General features: G+C 39.9%; 1 non-coding gene across 1 annotated transcript; it reads left to right on the top strand.

Annotated features, from left to right (window-relative positions):
• Positions 1–1,577: 1,577 nt before the first annotated feature.
• Positions 1,578–1,684, top strand: LOC139036883 (U6 spliceosomal RNA). The gene has a single exon (XR_011489737.1). It is a non-coding gene; the product is annotated as a U6 spliceosomal RNA (small nuclear RNA).
• Positions 1,685–10,366: the final 8,682 nt, after the last annotated feature.

Here is a 10,366-nt window from a genome sequence, read left to right as displayed (position 1 = left end):
TCTCTGTAGAGCTTCTTTGAAAAAGAGGAGAGAAGCAGCAGCAGAAGACTCTAGGACTGCCAACAAAAAGAAAGCTGCATTTAAAAGAAAATACAGAGCCCTACTTAAATTATGGGTTCATCGCAACAGGTGATTCATATTCTCCAAGCTTGCTTTGTATAATATGTGGCAACTGGCTATCCAACAAAACCATGAAACTTTCAAAACTGCTTCGCCTCATGAAGACTAACCATGCTGCATTAAAAGATAAGCCTTAGGAGTTTTTCAAAAGAAAAAAACATGAACATGAAAAACAGAAGCAATTATTGAAGGCCACCACTTCATCAAATGTGTCTGCACTGAGAGCATCATTCTTAGCAGCTAACAGCAATGTTAAAGCTAAGAAGCCCTTTACTAATGGTGAGGAGTTGATCGTGCCTGCTGCTAAGGACATTCAACATGAGCTTGTAGAGAGGATGCAGTTCAAAAGGTGGCATATGTTCCTCTTTCAGCTAGCACCATAACTAGATGAATGGACGAAATAGCAGAGGATATTGAGGCACAACTGTTAGAGAGGATTAATGAGTCACTATGATATGTGATCTGGGCTTCATAGGTGGTGCAGATGTAGGAGACTCCTGCCAATGTAGGAGACTCAGGTTCAATCTCTGGATTGGGAAGATACCTTGGAGTAGGAAATGGCAACCCACTCCACTGTTCTTTCCTGGAGAATCCCAAGGACAGAGGAGCCTGGAGGATTACAGTCCATGGAGTCACAAAGAATTGGATGTGACTAAGCATGTATCCACATATGGTATGAGATCCAGGTTGATAAAGTTTACCGACGTTGACAAGGCAGCAATGCTTGATTTGTGAGATATATTTCTCAGGAGAATGTGCATGAGGATACGTTATGTGCACTTTTTTTGCCAACCAACATCACAGTTGCAGAACTACCAAGACTTTAAATGATTACACATCAGAAAAACGGAACTGGTCAGTTTTTAACTGGCCCTTACCTCACGTCTATTTGTGCAGCTCTGTGAGGAGATGGATGCAGCGCACACACATCTTCTCATAAACAGAAGTAAGATGGCTTTCTAAAGGTAGATCACTGACCAGAGTTTCTGAGTTATGAGAGCCACTCCAGAGATTTCTTTTAGAAAAAGTCACCACTGGCAGCACGTTTCAGACACAGAATGGGTCATAAAACTTGCTTACTTGTATGATGATTTCACCCAATCGGTGAACTGACTCTCTCTCTTCAGGGGAGAATGATAACTGTGTTCAAGTGGGCAGATAAAGTGGCTGCATTCAAAGCCAAACTGGAATTATAGGGGTGACAAGTGAACTTTGGGATTTTTGACATTTCAAACATTAGCAGAGGGCCATGAGCCAGGGCCTTCTTTCTCTCAGCTAGTACACGATCACCTATCTCAGCTTTCAAGAGTGTGAGCATTACTTCCCAGCCACAAAAGACCCCCATACTGGGAAGGAATGCATCTGTGACCCATTTGTGAATTTAAGCCAGGTCAATTGACTTTGTCTATACCAGAAGAGGATCAACTGCTTGAGATTTCAGTTAAAAGTATGTTTGAGTGCTCGCTTCGGTAGCACATATACTAAAATTGGAATGATACAGAGAAGATTAGCATGGCCCCTGCACAAGGATGACACGCAAATTCATGAAGCGTTCCATATTTTTGTGAAGTAAGCCACAAAGATAAAGACCATTACAGTATACTAACACATATATATGGAATTTAGAAAGATGGTAATGATAACCATATATGCAAAACAGAAAAAGAGACACAGATGTACAGAACAGAATTTTGGACTCTGTGGGAGAAGGTGAGGGTGGGATGTTTCAAGAGAACAGCATTGAAACATGTATATTATCTATGGTGAAACAGATCACCAGCCCAGGTTGGGTGCATGAGACAAGTGCTCAGGCCTGGTGCACTGGGAAGACCCAGAGGGATCGGGTGGAGAGGGAGGTGGGAGGGGGGATCGGGATGGGGAATACATGTAAATCCATGGCTGATTCATGTCAATGTATGACAAAAACCACTACAATATTGTAAAGTAATTAGCCTCCAACTAATAAAAATAAATGAAAAAAAAAAGAGAGAAAAAAACCCAAACAATAAATAAATAAATAAAAGTATGTTTGAAACAACTTCAAATTGTTACTAAGTCCAAACTCAGTGTTGAATGTTAAATTCATAAAATAAAATACATAGGGATTCAAAAGAAACCAATTATACTGAAGAACATTTATAAAAACATTTAAAAATTAGCATATGTTTGACATATACACTTATTTATTAATGTATTAAATATAAAAATCTAACTTCAGACCTAAAAATCAAAATTTGAAGGAGCAATGAGTCTGCAATCTGGAAATATGTGTGTATTTTACCAGTGACAAAGTCACAATTTGCTGCCTCCTTCATTATTGAAAGAGAAGGTCAATTTCAGTTAGAAGTTATGAAAAGTTTATGAACCTCCTGAATTTTATCCTCGAACATCTTAGGAACCATGGACCCCCAGATTCAGAAGTCCTTGATTATGATTCTGTATTCCCCCCTGAATAAGTCTCCATTTTTTTTTAGATTACTTATTTATTTATTTAAACTTTCATTTAAAACTTTAAAATCCAGACTACAAATGTAACTTACACCTGCTATCCACCTTTCTAGTCTGATGCTCCCACTGTCCCCCTCCCCCAATCCCCATTCACTCTCCTCTTAGACACAGTCAGCTAATCAACACTGACCAAGTATGGTACAGTGCTAGTGCTTTTCATTACTGAGAGCCGACAAAGCACCAAATCCTTTTAATTCCTTTTTCCCCCCCAATTTCTTTTATTGCAGTAAAATACACATAACATAAACTTTACCATTTTAACCATTTTAAATGGTATTAAATGGTTTAAACAGTATTGTGTGCTCATATTATTGTGCCCCATCACCAGCCATGCATCTCCATAGCTTTTCATCTAATCAAATTGAAACTTTGTACCCATTAAAATCATAATTCTCTATTCCTCCTGCCCTCAGAACCTGGCAATCACCATTTCACCTTTGGTCTTGATGATTTTGAGTATTTCAGGAACCTCCTATAAATGGAATCATACAGTATTTTTCCTTTTGCGACTGGCTTACTTCACTTGGCATAATAACCTCAATAACTAAGGCTGAATAATATTCCACTGTGTGTTTATACCATGATTTACTTATCCATTCATCTCCTGGTGGACATTTGGATTGCTTTCCAATGTCCTTTTGGCTATTGTGAATAATATTGCTATCATGCGTGTGTACAAATACTTTTTTCAGACTCTGCTTTCAGTTTGGGGTAAATACTCAGAAATGGAATTGCTGGATATGTGAAATTTATTCTTAATTTTTTAAGAAACTGCCATACTATTTTCCACAACAGTTGGACCATTTTACATTCCCACTAACAGTGCAAAAGTGTTCCAATTATTCCACATCTTCACCAAATCTTGTTAGTTTTTGTTTTGGTATTATAGCCATCCTAAATGAGTGTGAGGTGGTATCTCATTGTGGTTTTGAGTTGCATTTCTCTAATGATAAGTGATGCTGAGCATCTTTTCATGTGCTTATTGGCCATTCATATTTCTTCTTTGAGAAATGTCTATTCAAGTCCTTTACCCATTTTGAATTGGACTGTTTTTTTGCTGTTGTTGCTGAATTTTATGAGCTCTCTATATATTCTGAATATTAATCCCTTATCAGATACATGACTTGCAAATATTTTGTTCCATTCCATAGTTTGCCTTTTTACTCTGTTGATATTTTATGCACAAAAGCTTTGAATTTTTATGAAGTCCAATTTGTCTATTTTTGTTTATGTTACCTGTGTCCTTGGGGTTATATCCAAGAAATTATTACCAAACCCAACATCGTGAGGACTTTGCCTATGTTTTCTTGGAAGAGTTTTTGTAGTTTTAGCTCTTATGTTTAGATCTTTGACCCATTTTTATATAGGATGTTAATTTTCATATAGAGTGTTACATAAGGGTCCACCATATTGTTTTAAAACATTAATTTAATCCTTACAATAACCCAACAAGGTAGATAATATATATACCCATTGTACAGATAGCAAGAAGAACAGTGCAGAAACTTGTATAAGAAGACACAGCTAATGAGGAGGTGGAATCAGGATTCAAATCCTTGTTTGTCTGACTCTGGACCTGACACCATCACGCTCTTTACAACTCCTCCGCTCGTGTTCCTGCCTCTGTGTGCATACCTCTTCCTGGAACACTTCCTCTGGTCTTTGCCTGGTAAACCTTCTCCCCTTGCAGCAGATGTGATAGATGTCTCCTTGCCCCCATTGGTTCGGTTCATGCCAGCCAGACTTCCACCTGCTGGCACTTGCAATTTTTTTGCCTGAGAGTTTCTGGAAGTTGCTGGCACCTGCTCTGCACATACACTTAACAGGCCGGCAGTGCCAGGGAACTGATGCCCCAGGAGAAACTCTCGGCCAACAATGAAGGAAGTTCATCACCCCTTTGCCTTTTTGTCCCTTGAACGATTTTTCTCAGCAACCCCCAGAAGGATTAAGCTGCGTTTGCTTACGATTGTTAGCTTGCTTGATAATTCGTTTTTAATGATTTCTTTCCTTTCTGCCTCACTTGGTCACTCCTCTATTGGTATTTCCTGATTATCACCTAAAGAACTACTTTCTCTCAAATCCTTGTCTCAGGGTTGGAATCTGACCTAAGATGGTGCTCCTTCAAAGCCTGCCTCAAATTCCTCCTCCTCCACGACGTCTTCTCTGCTTTCCTCCAGAGCAGGAGTCACCTGCTCTGCCCATTACTTGGGGCACACTCCTTGATGGTCACATTACTCACATTGCAGTAGCCAGTTTGCACAGCAGGTGCAGGTTTTCTACTGCTGCTGTGACAAATCACCACGACACTAATAAACAAAACAACCGCCATTTATAATCTGCCAACTCTGAAGGTCAGAAGTCTGGGTACAACATGGCTCAATTGAGTCCTCTGCTCAACATCTCACAAAGCTACAATCAAAGTGATGGCAGGGCTTCATTTCCTTCTGGAGGGTCTAGGGACAGATCATCTTTCAAGGCCATTTAGGTTGTTGGCTGAATTTAGGTTCTGTGATTGTAGGACTGGGTTCTCAGTTTCCTTTCTGATGTCAGGCAAAGGCCAGTCTTTGCTCCTTCAAGACTTCTTGCATTACTTCCTGTGCTTTCCATGTGGCCACCTCCAGCAAAAGCAGGTCAAGTTTTTCTTGTACTTCAAACCTCTCTGACTTTTCCTTCCGCCACATCTCTCTGACCACTGCTGGAGAAATTTCTCTGTTTGTAACGGTTTGTGTGATTAGATTGGGCCCAGATAATCCAGGATAGCCTCTCTATTTTAAAGTCTTCATTGGTTCCATCTGGAAAGTCCCTCTTATTATATAATATAGCATATTTATAGGTTCTAGGAATTAGGATGTGGACATCTTTGGGGCCATCCTGCCTACCACGAGTCTTCCCGACTGCATCAGTTACTCATTTCTTCATAAAGAAACCACCCCAAAATTCAGCAGTTTAAACCAACAACCATTTTAGGTGCTCAGGATTTCACACTGGTGCTGGGCTAAGGTTTGTATTTCTTCTGTTGAAGTCCCCGGTGGAACCTAGGCTCAGTTGCCTACAGCAGGAAGCCATGCTTGAAAATTTTCCTGCCTTCTCTTTCTTATACCCTCATTTAGGCTTTCTGTGAGCATCTCCTAAAGAAAGGGCTTGGACCCAAGTTTTTACTGTAGGACTGTTAGCATCACAGATTTAATATATTCTTTTTTATTCTTGTTACTTCTTGGGTTGTCTTCTTAGGGGATTTCAACCTGGTCTCAATCCATCTGAATGTATGTTACCTTTGCAAAATGTGTTCTGTTATTATTAAAAATATAACCAGACCCCACTTCTGCCTCGCTTGATGGTCAACATTTCATGTCTTCTTATGATCAGAAATCAATCTTCCTAACTAGATTTGTCCTGCTCCAGCCATTTGTTGCCTTGCTGTTTGAGAAAAATTGTGCAATAAACTAAATAGACTTCATGCTGAGGCTATAGATTTTCATTTCCTAATTTTCTCTACTACATTCTGTATCTTCTTATTTTTTTCTAAACTCCTGGTCTGAACTTGAAAGCACTGGTTGGTAACCAATTTCCGTTTCTTGATGAAGAAAGCCTTGTTTACATTTAGAGTTTCCTATTATGTTACTTAAGAGGCTAAGAGTCATTTCCTCCTTAAGCTGTAGGAGCGGTTTATATTCAGCTGCGTCTACACACAATAACAGAACACTTACAGAAATCTTAGGATCATAATCCTTCTGCAGAGCCAGATTCTAAACACAGAATGTTCTCAATTATGTGGAATCTAAAAACAAACAAAACCCAAATTTATAGAAAAAGAGAGAAGATTTGTGGTTACTGGAAGTGGAGGATGGGGAGTGGGGTAATTGGAAGAAAGTGGTCAAAAAGTACAAATTTCCAGTTATAAAATAAATAAATACTAGAAAAGTAATATATACAACATGACTACCATAGTTAACATGCTATATGGTGCATATGAAAGTAGTTAAAGGAATAAATTCTAAAAGTTCTCATCACAAGGGAAAAAATTCCTTTCATTCTTTTTTTTTTTACTCTATATGAGATGATGGAGGATAACTAAATTTTTTGTGGTAAATGTTTCACAGTACATTTAGGTAAATAATTATGCTGTGCATCTTAAATTTACACAGTGCTGAGTGTCAATTATATCTCGACAAAACTGGGGGGAAAATGAAAATGTTAAGTTTTGAGGGGCTACAGTTTACCCTCTACTTTCAAAGAAAATATCCTGGTGTGGTAGAATTATGAGTAATTTATGTTTTTTCTCTTTAATTCTCTATACTTTTCAAAATTTTATAAAGGTCATGCTTTATCTTTTTAGCCAGAGAGGAAAAAAGGGGATTTCTTAAAAACAATTTTTAATTATCCAATCAGTCCTTCTAACACTTAATCTTAAAAAAGATCCTCCTTTAGACTGATTGACCTCCTTCCTGTTAACCTGTGGCCAAAAGGTCACTTACTGGCTGCTAGGGCCACTAGTTCCTAGAATAACTCTACACCTAGATCTTGTCTTAAAGTGGAAACTCCCAGAAGCTGACTCTGAGTCAGGACTTAGTAGTGGTTTATGTGGGAGGCGATCCCAAGAAATCTCAGTGGGACAGAAGGTGGCCTGCACAGGTCGTTATCAAGTGGGCTACCAGAGGGGCCTTTGGAAGCTTGGGCAGAACACAACTTGGAGTTTCACACTGCAGGGAGAAGGAACCGACCTGTCAGCCAGACGTCAAGGGCCACCCCCAAACGGGTGGGCGGTTCCTGAGCACTCTGGCCTATCATGTGAGCCCTGGCTGCAGAGGTAGCCCCAGGCCCCGCCCCCAACTAGCACCATCACAGGACGCTTAAGTCAGCATCTTTGGAAACCTGATTTCGGGTAACACATCACCTCCAAGAAATTATTTGTGGGAGTCCACACATTAATTCATGTCACTCAATAACATGTATGTCAGAATTCTTTGATTGAAAGTGACAAAACCCAATTCTGATTGGTGTAGACACTAAAGTGGGGGTGAGAGATACTATTTTTCGTAACTCATCAACACAGAGTGAACAGTAGTGTCCTCTGTGATAATTGTCTTGTCCTGACTTCAATGTCACTGCTGGAGATTATAAGGTATAGGAATGTAAAGAGTGCTCTTCAGTAGGGAGATGCAAATTATAATAACAATGAACTCTGATTTCTGAGCCTTTAGATTGGCAAAATTTTCAAGTCTGAAAATATCAACTGTGGTGAGTGTAGAAAATCAGCAACAGGGCTGTTACACTTTGCCAATGGGAGTGAAAATTGGAATAATTGCAATAGGGAGTAATTTTGCAGTACTTAATAAATTAGTGTCTGCATAATGTCAACTCAACAGTTTCCTACGCAGTTATATGTATGACCAAGCAAGGTTTTTGCACATATGGGTCAGGCCATGTGAAATAGAAGGAAACAATAGTATGGGGAAGATTACAGATCTCTTCAAGAAAGTTAGAGATACCAAGGGTATATTTCATGCAAAGATGGGCACAATAAAGGACAGAAACAGCAAGGACTTAACAGAAGCAGAAGAAATTAAGAAGAGGCGGCAAGAATACACAGAAAAACTACACAAAAAAATGTCTTAGTGACCTGGATAACTACAACAGTGTGGTCATTCACCTAGAGCCAGACATCCTGGAGTATGCAGTCATCCTGGGCCTTAGGAAGCATTACTACAATCAAAGCTAGTGGAGGTGATGGAATTCCAGCTGAGTTTTCAAATCCTATTTCAAATGATACTGTGAACGTGCTACACTTTATGCCAGCAAATTTGGAAAACTCAGCAATGGCCACAGGGCTGGAAAATGTCAGTTTTCATTCAAATCCCAAAGCAAGGCAATGACAAAGAATGTTCAAATGGTACTGTGCTCATTTCATATGCTATCAGGGTAATGCTCAAAATTCTTTAAGCTAGGCTTCAGCAGTACATGAACTGAGAACACATCTGGAAGGTGTACAAGCTGGATTTAGAAAAGGTAGAAGAACCAGAGATCAAACTGTTAACATCTGTTGGGTCATAGAAAAAGCAAGGGAATTCCAGAAAAACATCAACTCCTGCTTCATTGACCATGTTAAAGCCTTTGGCTGTGTGGATAACAAGACACTACGGAAAATTCTTAAAGAGATGGGAATACGAGACCACCTCACTTGTCTCCTATGAAGCAACAGTTAGAACCTTACATGAAACAATGGACTGATTCAAAATTGGAAAAGGTTATATATTGTTACCCTGCTTATTTAACATCTATGCAGTATACATCATGCAAAATGCTGGGCTGGATGAATCCCAGGCTGGAAACAAGATTACCAGTAGAAATATCAATAGCCTCAGATATGCAGATGATACCACTCTAATGGCAGAATGCAGAGAGGACCTAAAGAGTCCCTTGATGAGGGTTGAAAGAGGAGAGTGAAAAAAGCTGGTTTGACACCAACAAAAAATGAAGATCATGGCATCCCAAGATCATCCCATCACTTCATGGCAAATAGATGGGGAAAAAGTGGAAACAATGACAGACTCTTTTCTTGGGCTCCAAAATCACTGTAGATGGTGATTGTAGCTATGAAATTAAAAGACACTTGCTCCTTGGAAGAAAAGTTATGACAAGCCTAGATAGCATATTAAAAAGAAGAGACACCACTTTGCCAACAAAAGTCCATATAGTCAAAGCTATGGTTTTTCCAGTAGTCATGTACAGATGTGAGAGTTGGACCATAAAGAAGGCTGAGCTTCAAAGAATTGATGCCTTCAAATTCTGGTGCTGTTGGAGGAAGGGGGATCCCTTCCAGGGCCTGAAAGTGAGCTCTTGTCTAACACTCAGAAATGAATTGTCCAAGGAGACACATGTGCTGACAAAGGAAGATATTTTATTGGGAAAGTGTGCCCAAAGAGAGAGCAGTAGGGTAAGGGAACCCAGGAGAACTGCTCTGCCACATGGCTCCCAGTCTTGGGTTTTATGGTGATGGGATTAGTTTCCGGGCTGTCTAGCCAATCATTCTGACTCAGAGTCCTTCCTGGTGGTGCACCTTGTTCAACCAAGATGGATGCCAGCAAGAAGGATTCTGGGAGGTGGTTGGACACGTGGTGTCACCTTTTGACTTTTCCTGAACTCTTATAGTTATTAGTTCCTTGTTCCTTACCAGGACTTCCTGTCATAAAACAACTCATGCAAATGGTTACTGTGGTGCCTGGCCAGGGTAGATGGTTTCAGTCACTGTGCTTCCCCTAACAGTGCTGGAGAAGACTCTTGAGAGTCCCTTGGGCAGCAAGGAGATCAAACCAGTCAATTCTAAAGGAAATCAACCCTGAATATTCACTGGAATGACTGATGCCGAAACTGAAGCTCCAATACTTTGGCCACCTGATGTGAATAGCCAACTCATTGTAAAAGAACCTAATGCTGGGAAGGATTCAGGGCAGGATAAGAAGGCGGCTACTGAGGATGAGATGGTTGGATGGCATCATCGACTCAATGGACAAGAGTTTGAGCAAACTCCAGGAGATAGTGAAGGACAGGGATGATTTTAGTACTGGCATGCTGCGGTCCATGTGGTTGCAAAGAGTCAAACAGAACTTAGCAACTGAACAACAGCAATGTGTATATAAACCTCTTCACTATAAAATTACTTGTGATAGTGAAGTGATAGACTACTGCAGGGCAATTACAATCAATGTTTGAATTAGAGCTCCATTTTTTTTTCAGTGAA

Source organism: Odocoileus virginianus, chromosome 9 (genome assembly GCF_023699985.2).
Source record: "Odocoileus virginianus isolate 20LAN1187 ecotype Illinois chromosome 9, Ovbor_1.2, whole genome shotgun sequence".
Classification (NCBI taxonomy): Eukaryota; Metazoa; Chordata; class Mammalia; order Artiodactyla; family Cervidae; genus Odocoileus; species Odocoileus virginianus.
Note: the sequence above shows the minus strand (reverse complement) of the source record. Positions and strands in the feature narration are given on the sequence as shown.